Source organism: Orbicella faveolata, unplaced genomic scaffold, assembly GCF_042242905.1.
Source record: "Orbicella faveolata isolate gen_17 unplaced genomic scaffold, um_ofav_v1 contig_34, whole genome shotgun sequence".
NCBI classification, from domain to species: domain Eukaryota; kingdom Metazoa; phylum Cnidaria; class Anthozoa; order Scleractinia; family Merulinidae; genus Orbicella; species Orbicella faveolata.
In genome coordinates this window covers 12,481,378-12,497,927 of record NW_028301563.1, presented here as the reverse complement: position 1 = coordinate 12,497,927, position 16,550 = coordinate 12,481,378, and positions in this window count along the sequence as shown.

Genomic DNA, 16,550 nt, shown 5'->3' with positions numbered 1-16,550 from the left:
ACGGGGCCTTCCCCTTCGGTTTCCTAGTGATCTCTGTGCATTCACTGTGGGTCCCCCATGTGCTTTCTCATTCGTTACATTCGTTCATTGTGCGAATCGTTTAATTCATCTCGACGCGCGCTCCCAGTGTTTCCTCGTGTTTTTGGTTCATTTTTCCTTTCGTTTTTCAATGAATTCCTTGATGGTTTTCCGGAGGGTCCCTGCAATATTCGCCATCCCTTACTTGTTTGTGACACCGCGCGTTTCATATACGCTCAATGGTACATTTCTTTGTACATTACTCTACACGTTTCTTGTTCATTCGACGTGGTTTTCCTTCCGTTTCCCCTTTCGGTTTTGTTTTCTCTGGCCCTACCCTGTGCGTTCCGACATACGTAACGTGTGCGTTCTTTCATGGTTTCTCAGTGGGCTCCCCTCTACGTTAGCCTTGCACTTGCAGTCCCACATGCATGTAATAGTCTGTAACTGTGTGATCCCTCCGCATTTTCTTTAACATCTGATGTGATTCTCCATATAGTTCCCTTTATAATTTCCGTGCGTTCCGTAGGCGACTTCGTGTCTTCCCCCGGGGTTCCCGATCGGGTCTCCTCCAGTACCATAGCCGTACATTGTTGACCCTTGCGTTCCCTCATAAATTTACTCGCGATGCCCCCCTCCCCCGGTATACCTTCCCTAATATCCCTTATATATTTCGTCGCTGCCTGTTCCCAGGGTGTCTCATATTTTATCTAGCTTGTCATTGAAGTAACTGAATATTTTAGAGTCTTTAACTAAATCGTCGAAGTACTCGACAAAAGGCCTAGCTGAATGTTTTACAAGGCTTCGGTACCGCAGTAGCGAGCACCTTAACATCCGTCTGGAGGCGCACAGGCTCTCCCCACTCCCTACGCTTCCTTCCGCGTAGTTTACCCCTGCACCTGCGTGGAAGGGCTCGAACAAAAGAAAAAATAAACAGCAGTGTATGTTTTGAAGTGTAACTTTAATCATCAACTAGAAAAATCATTCAATCCAGTTTCGGCTCTCGTTGTCACGCAAAAATACGCTGTTGTGTGACAGAGGGCCACAACCGGTCACAGTTGTCTCGCGGATCGATTCTCTGGTTGTCCTTGTATAACAAGGTTGCATGGAACAACCATGGGGTCGCCTGTTTCTGTTGTTGTCGCAGAAATTGTGATGCAACACGTGGAGGAACGCGCCCTTGCAACTTGCCGACAAACGATACCGCTTTGGTTACGCTACGTTGACGACACCTTTACCGCCGTTCACAAAGACGAAATTGACGATTTTCACGACCAGCTAAGAGGGGTGCGTAAGGGGGGTCCGAAAACCGCAAAACCGCGTAAAAAAACGTAAAAAACCGCAATACAGCGTGGAAATTTACCAAAATACCGAAACCGTAGTTACAAATGTGCGACGGTACCGCCATCATTACTTCTAGTTCGCCATCCATTAGAAATAGGACCCTATTTAGTTTGATAAAAGTGTAGGTTAATGTTAATCAACGTATGATCATCGCACTCATAAAATAATACTGTAATATTATAACTGATCTTATCATCACGCACTCTGACGAGTATCGACGACTTTTATGACTCCGTACTGAAAAGGTCAATCATTGACACACGTCCGTGGCACTGACTTCGTTATGCTGCTGTGGAACTAATATAAGAGCGCTCGCGCACGCACGAATACTGCTGAGTTACCCAATTGAAAAAAATTCGATGTTTACGACTTCAGCACTGGAAACCACTCGAATGTTACACAACGCAAGCTTTCCTCGAGTTTTTTTTTGGTGAAAATTCGTCAAGATGATAGTTTTCAAGGTCAAATATCCCGAATACGAGTTCGGAACACCCATTTTATGTCGCAATTCGACTGAATCAACCTTAAATTTCATTTAAAATATTTCCAAGAAGAATTTTGAGTAACCCGAAGACAACGTAGTTAGCCCCATGAAGTGTTCAGTAAAGCAAACGATTGTTGAAGCGTCGTAACTCTCCCGAAGCGAGTTCTTGCTCCTAGAAGAAACGTCGCCGAGCTTCCAATCTCTTCTTTAAGTAACATCATCTCGTCCCGACCATCCTCATAACCACTTCTTCTCTCTCGGCAGACATTGTCCCGCACGAGGCCACGGCAAATACTGTAAGAAAATCTGAGCGAAAGATTCCCAGCCGGGAAAGTGAACAAGGTCGACGTATCATTGGATAAAATGGTTAATCATACCAATTATTAACTGGAAAAAGTGGAAATTACAAACAACAAGGCTTGCTTACACAACAATGGTCCCTTGCAAAACATAAACAAGAGATCAAAAGTCATCGATCCGAGTAATAACTGTCATAACTGGAAAGCGGAGACGGCTGCAGACTCTTTTTGACCGATTACCGCGATCCAAAATTTATGAAAACCGCAAACCACTTAGTCTTATAAAACCGCAATACCGCAGTTTAAAATAAAGATTTCCGTAAAACCGCACCAAAAATAACGCAAAACCGCATCACCGCAAACCCTTACGCCCCCCTCACCTAACGAACAGAACGCCGACATCCAGTTTACTAAGGAGATCGAGGAAAATGGAAAACTTCCTTTTCTAGACTGTTTGGTAAGCCGTGACAATTAAAACTGCGAACGACAGTGTACAGAAAACCGACGCATACCGACAGATTACTTGACGAATCATCCTACAACCCGACTTCACACAAAGCCACGAGACGAACGCAACTAGTTTGTGACACACCGGACAGCTTACTTGACGAAAACAGTACCTTGAACGGGTTTTTCACAAAAACAACTACAACGCTGACTTTGTTAGACGAAATATTTACCGACCTACTGGAGCGAACAGGAACCCAACGCCTGTTACTACAGTGAATATACCTTACATTAAGGGCACTTCTGAGACCATCTCACGGATCCTACAGCCCTACAACATCCGTGTAGCCCACAAACCCACAACTACGTTACGACACTTACTGACCAACGTGAAAGCCAGAGACGAACCTAACAACAGACAGGGAGCAGTTTACAAGATCAAATGCTCCGACTGCCAGGCTTCCTACATTAGTGAGACTGGCCGAGAAACCTTAACACGAGACTGACTGAACACAAACGAGCCACGAGAAATGGTGATGCCAACAATCACATTGCTGTACATCATCAACTGACAAACCACAACATTGACTGGGACTCTGCTCAGTGCTTAACCTACAGTACAAACTATTTTCAACGACTGACTCTGGAAAGCTGGTACACCAACCTAGAACAAACGCCACTTAACAGATGACAACAACTACCGGCGCCTTACAAACGACTTATCCATGACGGAAACGAAACCGACAAACGGACTTCCAACAGACCGACTTAATTTGACTAACAATAGACGGACCAAAACCCGACCAATTTTACTAACAATAAACGGATCGAAACCCACCAATGACTAATGACAAACTTTACACGAGTCTTTTAGCCAATACCGTCATGGCTAGACTGACCAATCATGTTTAAGGTGGCCGAACACAGTTTTCGCGTGCGCCTCTGCTGATGCAATTCAGCGCGCGCACAAGGATTGCAAAAACAAACATGCCGTCAATAGAGCGATCATTTTATTTACTCAACACCCGCACTATTTGCGCTATTTTTCTCTATCATTGAACGCAGTGTATTGATGGCTTTAGTCTTTTATTACAAGGATATGTTAGAAAAGGTAATGACGCAGAGAGCCCAGCAATTCTCAGCTTTTTCTTTGTTACCGAAAGAACCCAGTTAAATGCAGCGCATGCGCAGTTGCTCGAAAAATTGAGCCCGATTGCTTTTGCCGAAACTTGCCGATTTCTAACGATCCAGTCGTTAGAACTTCAAGAAATTTGGCAAAAAAAAAAAAAAGAAAAAAGAAAAAACAGTTCTGAAACCACGTGAATGATCTATCGCAAAAAATCTCAATTTTGACAAAGGGAATTTTTAATAATACAAAACATGCAGTGAAAACGATTTACGGTGAATTATGAAAATCGCCTATGTCAAAATCTTTTTGTTGACAGAAGGGATTTAATGTCAATTCGTAGTGGGCAAATGATGAAAAAAATCTAACGACTGGCATTTTTTTTTAAACAAACAAAAACCATTTTTTAAGCCTTGTTTTTAACCAGCCCCGTTGTCAGAAAATGCCAAAATGCGAGAATAAACCCTTCTGTGGTTAACCTTGACTCTTGCAAAAAACGGATGCTAAAGCATAAATAGCTTAAAAGTAATGGTGAATTAGGCATATGCTATTGAAAACTGTGTTCGGCCACCTTAACGGACCAGACTTATAACATCATCGACTGACAAAAACTATTCACTTGACTCTGAAGATGACTTCCGCTCAGGTTGTCGAAACGTCAGTCACCAACAGCAGTTCTTTTCAGAACTACCCTCACCCGGACGATCACACTATACGAACTTCTTTTACTTTTCTAAAGCGCTTAGCTATCTCTACACGATAGCCATACATAGTCATACACAGCCCCAGTAATACAAAGTCATACACAGCCCCAGTAATACAAAGTCATACACAGCCCTAGTCATACAAAGTCATACACAGCCCTAGTCATACAAAGTCATACACAGCCCTAGTCATACAAAGTCATACACAGCCCTAGTCATACAAAGTCAAACACAGCCCTAGTCATACAAAGTCATACACAGCCCTAGTCATACAAAGTCATACACAGCCCTAGTCATACAAAGTCAAACACAGCCCTAGTCATACAAAGTCATACACAGCCCTAGTCATACAAAGTCATACACAGCCCTAGTCATACAAAGTCATACACAGTCCTAGTCATACAAAGTCATACACAGCCCTAGTCATACAAAGTCATAGACAGCCCTAGTCATACAAAGTCATACACAGCCCTAGTCATACAAAGTCATACACAGCCCTAGTCATACAAAGTCAAACACAGCCCTAGTCATACAAAGTCATACACAGCCCTAGTCATACAAAGTCATACACAGCCCTAGTCATACAAAGTCATACACAGCCCTAGTCATACAAAGTCAAACACAGCCCTAGTCATACAAAGTCATACACAGCCCTAGTCATACAAAGTCATACACAGCCCTAGTCATACAAAGTCATACACAGTCCTAGTCATACAAAGTCATACACAGCCCTAGTCATACAAAGTCATAGACAGCCCTAGTCATACAAAGTCATACACAGCCCTAGTCATACAAAGTCAAACACAGCCCTAGTCATACAAAGTCATACACAGCCCTAGTCATACAAAGTCATACACAGCCCCAGTAATACAAAGTCATACACAGCCCTAGTCATACAAAGTCATACACAGCCCTAGTCATACAAAGTCAAACACAGCCCTAGTCATACAAAGTCATACACAGCCCTAGTCATACAAAGTCATACACAGCCCTAGTCATACAAAGTCATACACAGTCCTAGTCATACAAAGTCATACACAGCCCTAGTCATACAAAGTCATAGACAGCCCTAGTCATACAAAGTCATACACAGCCCTAGTCATACAAAGTCATACACAGCCCTAGTCATACAAAGTCAAACACAGCCCTAGTCATACAAAGTCATACACAGCCCTAGTCATACAAAGTCATACACAGCCCTAGTCATACAAAGTCATACACAGCCCTAGTCATACAAAGTCAAACACAGCCCTAGTCATACAAAGTCATACACAGCCCTAGTCATACAAAGTCATACACAGCCCTAGTCATACAAAGTCATACACAGTCCTAGTCATACAAAGTCATACACAGCCCTAGTCATACAAAGTCATACACAGCCCTAGTCATACAAAGTCAAACACAGCCCTAGTCATACAAAGTCATACACAGCCCTAGTCATACAAAGTCATACACAGCCCTAGTCATACAAAGTCATACACAGCCCTAGTCATACAAAGTCATACACAGCCCTAGTCATACAAAGTCATACACAGTCCTAGTCATACAAAGTCATACACAGCCCTAGTCATACAAAGTCATAGACAGCCCTAGTCATACAAAGTCATACACAGCCCTACTCATACAAAGTCATACACAGCCCTAGTCATACAAAGTCAAACACAGCCCTAGTCATACAAAGTCATACACAGCCCTAGTCATACAAAGTCATACACAGCCCTAGTCATACAAAGTCAAACACAGCCCTAGTCATACAAAGTCATACACAGCCCTAGTCATACAAAGTCATACACAGCCCTAGTCATACAAAGTCATACACAGCCCTAGTCATACAAAGTCATACACAGCCCTAGTCATACAAAGTCATACACAGTCCTAGTCATACAAAGTCATACACAGCCCTAGTCATACAAAGTCATAGACAGCCCTAGTCATACAAAGTCATACACAGCCCTAGTCATACAAAGTCATACACAGCCCTAGTCATACAAAGTCAAACACAGCCCTAGTCATACAAAGTCATACACAGCCCTAGTCATACAAAGTCATACACAGCCCCAGTAATACAAAGTCATACACAGCCCTAGTCATACAAAGTCATACACAGCCCTAGTCATACAAAGTCAAACACAGCCCTAGTCATACAAAGTCATACACAGCCCTAGTCATACAAAGTCATACACAGCCCTAGTCATACAAAGTCATACACAGTCCTAGTCATACAAAGTCATACACAGCCCTAGTCATACAAAGTCAAACACAGCCCTAGTCATACAAAGTCATACACAGCCCTAGTCATACAAAGTCATACACAGCCCTAGTCATACAAAGTCATACACAGCCCTAGTCATACAAAGTCAAACACAGCCCTAGTCATACAAAGTCATACACAGCCCTAGTCATACAAAGTCATACACAGCCCTAGTCATACAAAGTCATACACAGTCCTAGTCATACAAAGTCATACACAGCCCTAGTCATACAAAGTCATAGACAGCCCTAGTCATACAAAGTCATACACAGCCCTAGTCATACAAAGTCATACACAGCCCTAGTCATACAAAGTCAAACACAGCCCTAGTCATACAAAGTCATACACAGCCCTAGTCATACAAAGTCATACACAGCCCCAGTAATACAAAGTCATACACAGCCCTAGTCATACAAAGTCATACACAGCCCTAGTCATACAAAGTCAAACACAGCCCTAGTCATACAAAGTCATACACAGCCCTAGTCATACAAAGTCATACACAGCCCTAGTCATACAAAGTCATACACAGTCCTAGTCATACAAAGTCATACACAGCCCTAGTCATACAAAGTCATAGACAGCCCTAGTCATACAAAGTCATACACAGCCCTAGTCATACAAAGTCATACACAGCCCTAGTCATACAAAGTCAAACACAGCCCTAGTCATACAAAGTCATACACAGCCCTAGTCATACAAAGTCATACACAGCCCTAGTCATACAAAGTCATACACAGCCCTAGTCATACAAAGTCAAACACAGCCCTAGTCATACAAAGTCATACACAGCCCTAGTCATACAAAGTCATACACAGCCCTAGTCATACAAAGTCATACACAGTCCTAGTCATACAAAGTCATACACAGTCCTAGTCATACAAAGTCAAACACAGCCCTAGTCATACAAAGTCATACACAGCCCTAGTCATACAAAGTCATACACAGCCCTAGTCATACAAAGTCATACACAGTCCTAGTCATACAAAGTCATACACAGCCCTAGTCATACAAAGTCATAGACAGCCCTAGTCATACAAAGTCATACACAGCCCTAGTCATACAAAGTCAAACACAGCCCTAGTCATACAAAGTCATACACAGCCCTAGTCATACAAAGTCATACACAGCCCTAGTCATACAAAGTCATACACAGCCCTAGTCATACAAAGTCAAACACAGCCCTAGTCATACAAAGTCATACACAGCCCTAGTCATACAAAGTCATACACAGCCCTAGTCATACAAAGTCATACACAGTCCTAGTCATACAAAGTCATACACAGCCCTAGTCATACAAAGTCATAGACAGCCCTAGTCATACAAAGTCATACACAGCCCTAGTCATACAAAGTCATACACAGCCCTAGTCATACAAAGTCAAACACAGCCCTAGTCATACAAAGTCATACACAGCCCTAGTCATACAAAGTCATACACAGCCCCAGTAATACAAAGTCATACACAGCCCTAGTCATACAAAGTCATACACAGCCCTAGTCATACAAAGTCAAACACAGCCCTAGTCATACAAAGTCATACACAGCCCTAGTCATACAAAGTCATACACAGCCCTAGTCATACAAAGTCATACACAGTCCTAGTCATACAAAGTCATACACAGCCCTAGTCATACAAAGTCATAGACAGCCCTAGTCATACAAAGTCATACACAGCCCTAGTCATACAAAGTCATACACAGCCCTAGTCATACAAAGTCAAACACAGCCCTAGTCATACAAAGTCATACACAGCCCTAGTCATACAAAGTCATACACAGCCCTAGTCATACAAAGTCATACACAGCCCTAGTCATACAAAGTCAAACACAGCCCTAGTCATACAAAGTCATACACAGTCCTAGTCATACAAAGTCATACACAGCCCTAGTCATACAAAGTCATACACAGTCCTAGTCATACAAAGTCATACACAGTCCTAGTCATACAAAGTCAAACACAGCCCTAGTCATACAAAGTCATACACAGCCCTAGTCATACAAAGTCATACACAGCCCTAGTCATACAAAGTCATACACAGTCCTAGTCATACAAAGTCATACACAGTCCTAGTCATACAAAGTCAAACACAGCCCTAGTCATACAAAGTCATACACAGCCCTAGTCATACAAAGTCATACACAGCCCTAGTCATACAAAGTCATACACAGCCCTAGTCATACAAAGTCATACACAGTCCTAGTCATACAAAGTCATACACAGTCCTAGTCATACAAAGTCAAACACAGCCCTAGTCATACAAAGTCATACACAGCCCTAGTCATACAAAGTCATACACAGTCCTAGTCATACAAAGTCATACACAGTCCTAGTCATACAAAGTCAAACACAGCCCTAGTCATACAAAGTCATACACAACCCTAGTCATACAAAGTCATACACAGTCCTAGTCATACAAAGTCATACACAACCCTAGTCATACAAAGTCATACACAGCCCTAGTCATACAAAGTCATACACAGTCCTAGTCATACAAAGTCATACACAGTCCTAGTCATACAAAGTCAAACACAGCCCTAGTCATACAAAGTCATCTACAGCCCTAGTCATACAAAGTCATACACAGTCCTAGTCATACAAAGTCATACACAGTCCTAGTCATACAAAGTCAAACACAGCCCTAGTCATACAAAGTCATACACAACCCTAGTCATACAAAGTCATACACAGTCCTAGTCATACAAAGTCATACACAGCCCTAGTCATACAAAGTCTTACACAGCCCTAGTCATACAAAGTCATACACAGCCCTAGTCATACAAAGTCATACACAACCCTAGTCATACAAAGTCATACACAGTCCTAGTCATACAAAGTCATACACAGTCCTAGTCATACAAAGTCATACACAGTCCTAGTCATACAAAGTCATACACAGTCCTAGTCATACAAAGTCATACACAGTCCTAGTCATACAAAGTCATACACAGTCCTAGTCATACAAAGTCATACACAGTCCTAGTCATACAAAGTCATACACAACCCTAGTCATACAAAGTCATACACAACCCTAGTCATACAAAGTCATACACAGTCCTAGTCATACAAAGTCATACACAGTCCTAGTCATACAAAGTCATACACAGCCCTAGTCATACAAAGTCATACACAGTCCTAGTCATACAAAGTCATACACAGTCCTAGTCATACAAAGTCATACACAGTCCTAGTCATACAAAGTCATACACAGTCCTAGTCATACAAAGTCATACACAGTCCTAGTCATACAAAGTCATACACAGTCCTAGTCATACAAAGTCATACACAGCCCTAGTCATACAAAGTCATACACAACCCTAGTCATACAAAGTCATACACAACCCTAGTCATACAAAGTCATACACAGTCCTAGTCATACAAAGTCATACACAGTCCTAGTCATACAAAGTCATACACAGTCCTAGTCATACAAAGTCATACACAGTCCTAGTCATACAAAGTCATACACAGTCCTAGTCATACAAAGTCATACACAACCCTAGTCATACAAAGTCATACACAACCCTAGTCATACAAAGTCATACACAGTCCTAGTCATACAAAGTCATACACAGTCCTAGTCATACAAAGTCATACACAGCCCTAGTCATACAAAGTCATACACAACCCTAGTCATACAAAGTCATACACAGTCCTAGTCATACAAAGTCATACACAGTCCTAGTCATACAAAGTCATACACAGTCCTAGTCATACAAAGTCATACACAGTCCTAGTCATACAAAGTCATACACAGTCCTAGTCATACAAAGTCATACACAACCCTAGTCATACAAAGTCATACACAACCCTAGTCATACAAAGTCATACACAGTCCTAGTCATACAAAGTCATACACAGCCCTAGTCATACAAAGTCATACACAGTCCTAGTCATACAAAGTCATACACAGTCCTAGTCATACAAAGTCATACACAGTCCTAGTCATACAAAGTCATACACAGCCCTAGTCATACAAAGTCATACATAGCCCTAGTCATACAAAGTCATACACAGTCCTAGTCATACAAAGTCATACACAGTCCTAGTCATACAAAGTCATACACAGCCCTAGTCATACAAAGTCATACACAGTCCTAGTCATACAAAGTCATACACAGCCCTAGTCATACAAAGTCATAGACAGCCCTAGTCATACAAAGTCATACACAGCCCTAGTCATACAAAGTCATACACAGCCCTAGTCATACAAAGTCAAACACAGCCCTAGTCATACAAAGTCATACACAGCCCTAGTCATACAAAGTCATACACAGCCCTAGTCATACAAAGTCATACACAGCCCTAGTCATACAAAGTCAAACACAGCCCTAGTCATACAAAGTCATACACAGCCCTAGTCATACAAAGTCATACACAGCCCTAGTCATACAAAGTCATACACAGTCCTAGTCATACAAAGTCATACACAGCCCTAGTCATACAAAGTCATAGACAGCCCTAGTCATACAAAGTCATACACAGCCCTAGTCATACAAAGTCATACACAGCCCTAGTCATACAAAGTCAAACACAGCCCTAGTCATACAAAGTCATACACAGCCCTAGTCATACAAAGTCATACACAGCCCCAGTAATACAAAGTCATACACAGCCCTAGTCATACAAAGTCATACACAGCCCTAGTCATACAAAGTCAAACACAGCCCTAGTCATACAAAGTCATACACAGCCCTAGTCATACAAAGTCATACACAGCCCTAGTCATACAAAGTCATACACAGTCCTAGTCATACAAAGTCATACACAGCCCTAGTCATACAAAGTCATAGACAGCCCTAGTCATACAAAGTCATACACAGCCCTAGTCATACAAAGTCATACACAGCCCTAGTCATACAAAGTCAAACACAGCCCTAGTCATACAAAGTCATACACAGCCCTAGTCATACAAAGTCATACACAGCCCTAGTCATACAAAGTCATACACAGCCCTAGTCATACAAAGTCAAACACAGCCCTAGTCATACAAAGTCATACACAGTCCTAGTCATACAAAGTCATACACAGCCCTAGTCATACAAAGTCATACACAGTCCTAGTCATACAAAGTCATACACAGTCCTAGTCATACAAAGTCAAACACAGCCCTAGTCATACAAAGTCATACACAGCCCTAGTCATACAAAGTCATACACAGCCCTAGTCATACAAAGTCATACACAGTCCTAGTCATACAAAGTCATACACAGCCCTAGTCATACAAAGTCATAGACAGCCCTAGTCATACAAAGTCATACACAGCCCTAGTCATACAAAGTCATACACAGCCCTAGTCATACAAAGTCAAACACAGCCCTAGTCATACAAAGTCATACACAGCCCTAGTCATACAAAGTCATACACAGCCCTAGTCATACAAAGTCATACACAGCCCTAGTCATACAAAGTCAAACACAGCCCTAGTCATACAAAGTCATACACAGCCCTAGTCATACAAAGTCATACACAGCCCTAGTCATACAAAGTCATACACAGTCCTAGTCATACAAAGTCATACACAGCCCTAGTCATACAAAGTCATAGACAGCCCTAGTCATACAAAGTCATACACAGCCCTAGTCATACAAAGTCATACACAGCCCTAGTCATACAAAGTCAAACACAGCCCTAGTCATACAAAGTCATACACAGCCCTAGTCATACAAAGTCATACACAGCCCCAGTAATACAAAGTCATACACAGCCCTAGTCATACAAAGTCATACACAGCCCTAGTCATACAAAGTCAAACACAGCCCTAGTCATACAAAGTCATACACAGCCCTAGTCATACAAAGTCATACACAGCCCTAGTCATACAAAGTCATACACAGTCCTAGTCATACAAAGTCATACACAGCCCTAGTCATACAAAGTCATAGACAGCCCTAGTCATACAAAGTCATACACAGCCCTAGTCATACAAAGTCATACACAGCCCTAGTCATACAAAGTCAAACACAGCCCTAGTCATACAAAGTCATACACAGCCCTAGTCATACAAAGTCATACACAGCCCTAGTCATACAAAGTCATACACAGCCCTAGTCATACAAAGTCAAACACAGCCCTAGTCATACAAAGTCATACACAGTCCTAGTCATACAAAGTCATACACAGCCCTAGTCATACAAAGTCATACACAGTCCTAGTCATACAAAGTCATACACAGTCCTAGTCATACAAAGTCAAACACAGCCCTAGTCATACAAAGTCATACACAGCCCTAGTCATACAAAGTCATACACAGCCCTAGTCATACAAAGTCATACACAGTCCTAGTCATACAAAGTCATACACAGTCCTAGTCATACAAAGTCAAACACAGCCCTAGTCATACAAAGTCATACACAGCCCTAGTCATACAAAGTCATACACAGCCCTAGTCATACAAAGTCATACACAGCCCTAGTCATACAAAGTCATACACAGTCCTAGTCATACAAAGTCATACACAGTCCTAGTCATACAAAGTCAAACACAGCCCTAGTCATACAAAGTCATACACAGCCCTAGTCATACAAAGTCATACACAGTCCTAGTCATACAAAGTCATACACAGTCCTAGTCATACAAAGTCAAACACAGCCCTAGTCATACAAAGTCATACACAACCCTAGTCATACAAAGTCATACACAGTCCTAGTCATACAAAGTCATACACAACCCTAGTCATACAAAGTCATACACAGCCCTAGTCATACAAAGTCATACACAGTCCTAGTCATACAAAGTCATACACAGTCCTAGTCATACAAAGTCAAACACAGCCCTAGTCATACAAAGTCATCTACAGCCCTAGTCATACAAAGTCATACACAGTCCTAGTCATACAAAGTCATACACAGTCCTAGTCATACAAAGTCAAACACAGCCCTAGTCATACAAAGTCATACACAACCCTAGTCATACAAAGTCATACACAGTCCTAGTCATACAAAGTCATACACAGCCCTAGTCATACAAAGTCTTACACAGCCCTAGTCATACAAAGTCATACACAGCCCTAGTCATACAAAGTCATACACAACCCTAGTCATACAAAGTCATACACAGTCCTAGTCATACAAAGTCATACACAGTCCTAGTCATACAAAGTCATACACAGTCCTAGTCATACAAAGTCATACACAGTCCTAGTCATACAAAGTCATACACAGTCCTAGTCATACAAAGTCATACACAGTCCTAGTCATACAAAGTCATACACAGTCCTAGTCATACAAAGTCATACACAGTCCTAGTCATACAAAGTCATACACAACCCTAGTCATACAAAGTCATACACAACCCTAGTCATACAAAGTCATACACAGTCCTAGTCATACAAAGTCATACACAGTCCTAGTCATACAAAGTCATACACAGCCCTAGTCATACAAAGTCATACACAGTCCTAGTCATACAAAGTCATACACAGTCCTAGTCATACAAAGTCATACACAGTCCTAGTCATACAAAGTCATACACAGTCCTAGTCATACAAAGTCATACACAGTCCTAGTCATACAAAGTCATACACAGTCCTAGTCATACAAAGTCATACACAGCCCTAGTCATACAAAGTCATACACAACCCTAGTCATACAAAGTCATACACAACCCTAGTCATACAAAGTCATACACAGTCCTAGTCATACAAAGTCATACACAGTCCTAGTCATACAAAGTCATACACAGTCCTAGTCATACAAAGTCATACACAGTCCTAGTCATACAAAGTCATACACAGTCCTAGTCATACAAAGTCATACACAACCCTAGTCATACAAAGTCATACACAACCCTAGTCATACAAAGTCATACACAGTCCTAGTCATACAAAGTCATACACAGTCCTAGTCATACAAAGTCATACACAGCCCTAGTCATACAAAGTCATACACAACCCTAGTCATACAAAGTCATACACAGTCCTAGTCATACAAAGTCATACACAGTCCTAGTCATACAAAGTCATACACAGTCCTAGTCATACAAAGTCATACACAGTCCTAGTCATACAAAGTCATACACAGTCCTAGTCATACAAAGTCATACACAACCCTAGTCATACAAAGTCATACACAACCCTAGTCATACAAAGTCATACACAGTCCTAGTCATACAAAGTCATACACAGCCCTAGTCATACAAAGTCATACACAGTCCTAGTCATACAAAGTCATACACAGTCCTAGTCATACAAAGTCATACACAGTCCTAGTCATACAAAGTCATACACAGCCCTAGTCATACAAAGTCATACACAGCCCTAGTCATACAAAGTCATACACAGTCCTAGTCATACAAAGTCATACACAGTCCTAGTCATACAAAGTCATACACAACCCTAGTCATACAAAGTCATACACAGTCCTAGTCATACAAAGTCATACACAGCCCTAGTCATACAAAGTCATACACAGTCCTAGTCATACAAAGTCATACACAGTCCTAGTCATACAAAGTCATACACAGTCCTAGTCATACAAAGTCATACACAGCCCTAGTCATACAAAGTCATACACAGTCCTAGTCATACAAAGTCATACACAGTCCTAGTCATACAAAGTCATACACAGTCCTAGTCATACAAAGTCATACACAGCCCTAGTCATACAAAGTCATACACAACCCTAGTCATACAAAGTCATACACAGTCCTAGTCATACAAAGTCATACACAGCCCTAGTCATACAAAGTCATACACAGTCCTAGTCATACAAAGTCATACACAGTCCTAGTCATACAAAGTCATACACAGTCCTAGTCATACAAAGTCATACACAACCCTAGTCATACAAAGGCCTAATCTGGGACCTTAAGTCGCTGTAACTTAAGGCGACTTTGGGCGACTTAAGCAAAATTGGCAGAAAAAACATTGCGACTTTAGGCGATTTAAGGCAATTTTAGGTGACTTAAGGCGACTTAAGGCGACTTAAGGCGACTTAAGGCGACTTAAGGTGACTTAAGGCGATTTAAGGCGACTTAAGGTGACCTGGGGAGACTTTATTTCACTCGAGTGCTGTAAATTCAAACTTAGCAACACTCTCTCCATATATCTCTTGCATTAAACCAATATTGTACCAATACTGGTACATAATTTTTGGGAGGCGCGGTGGCCTCATGGTTAGTACGCTCGTCCCCGGATCGAGCGGTCCAGGTTCGAGCCCTGGCCAGGGACATTGTGTTGTGTTCTTGGGCAAGACACTTTACTCTCACAGTGCCTCTCTCCACCCAGCTGTATAAATGGGTACCGGCAAACTTAATGCTGGGGGTAACCCTGTGATGGACTAGCATCCCATCCAGGGGGGAGTAGAAATACTCCTAGTCGCTTCATGCTACAGAAATCAGGGTAAGCTCCGGCCTGATGGGCCACTTGGCTCGTAAGCAGACTTTACCTTTACCTACTGGTACATAATTAAGTAACCACAGTCTCAAATATCCAGGGCTGGGTTGTTCAAAGCCTGATTAAACTAACCCAGCATTGGAGGGAATTTTGATTACTTTCATTTTTTGTAACTTTTCGGTCCGGTTTTCTGTTTATGTTGTTTGCCTTTCAGTTTTGAGTTTGATTCATTTTAAAACTACACAACCATAAGCAGTGAAAGATATTTCTCTTCAAAAAAAATATATTACCTGGGTTAGCGCTAACCGGTTTTCGAACAACCCGGGCCAGATTTCAAACCATTAAGAAAAATACTATTAAAGAAAGGATTATGACAACACTGAACAGTTACCACTATAAGAATAATAATAACAATAGACACCAGCAAGGTAGCATGAATATTACTGAAGATATCACATTAAAAAAATCAAACAAAACTAACAAAAATATATTCACAGTCATACACAGTCCTAGTCATACAAAGTCATACACAGTCCTAGTCATA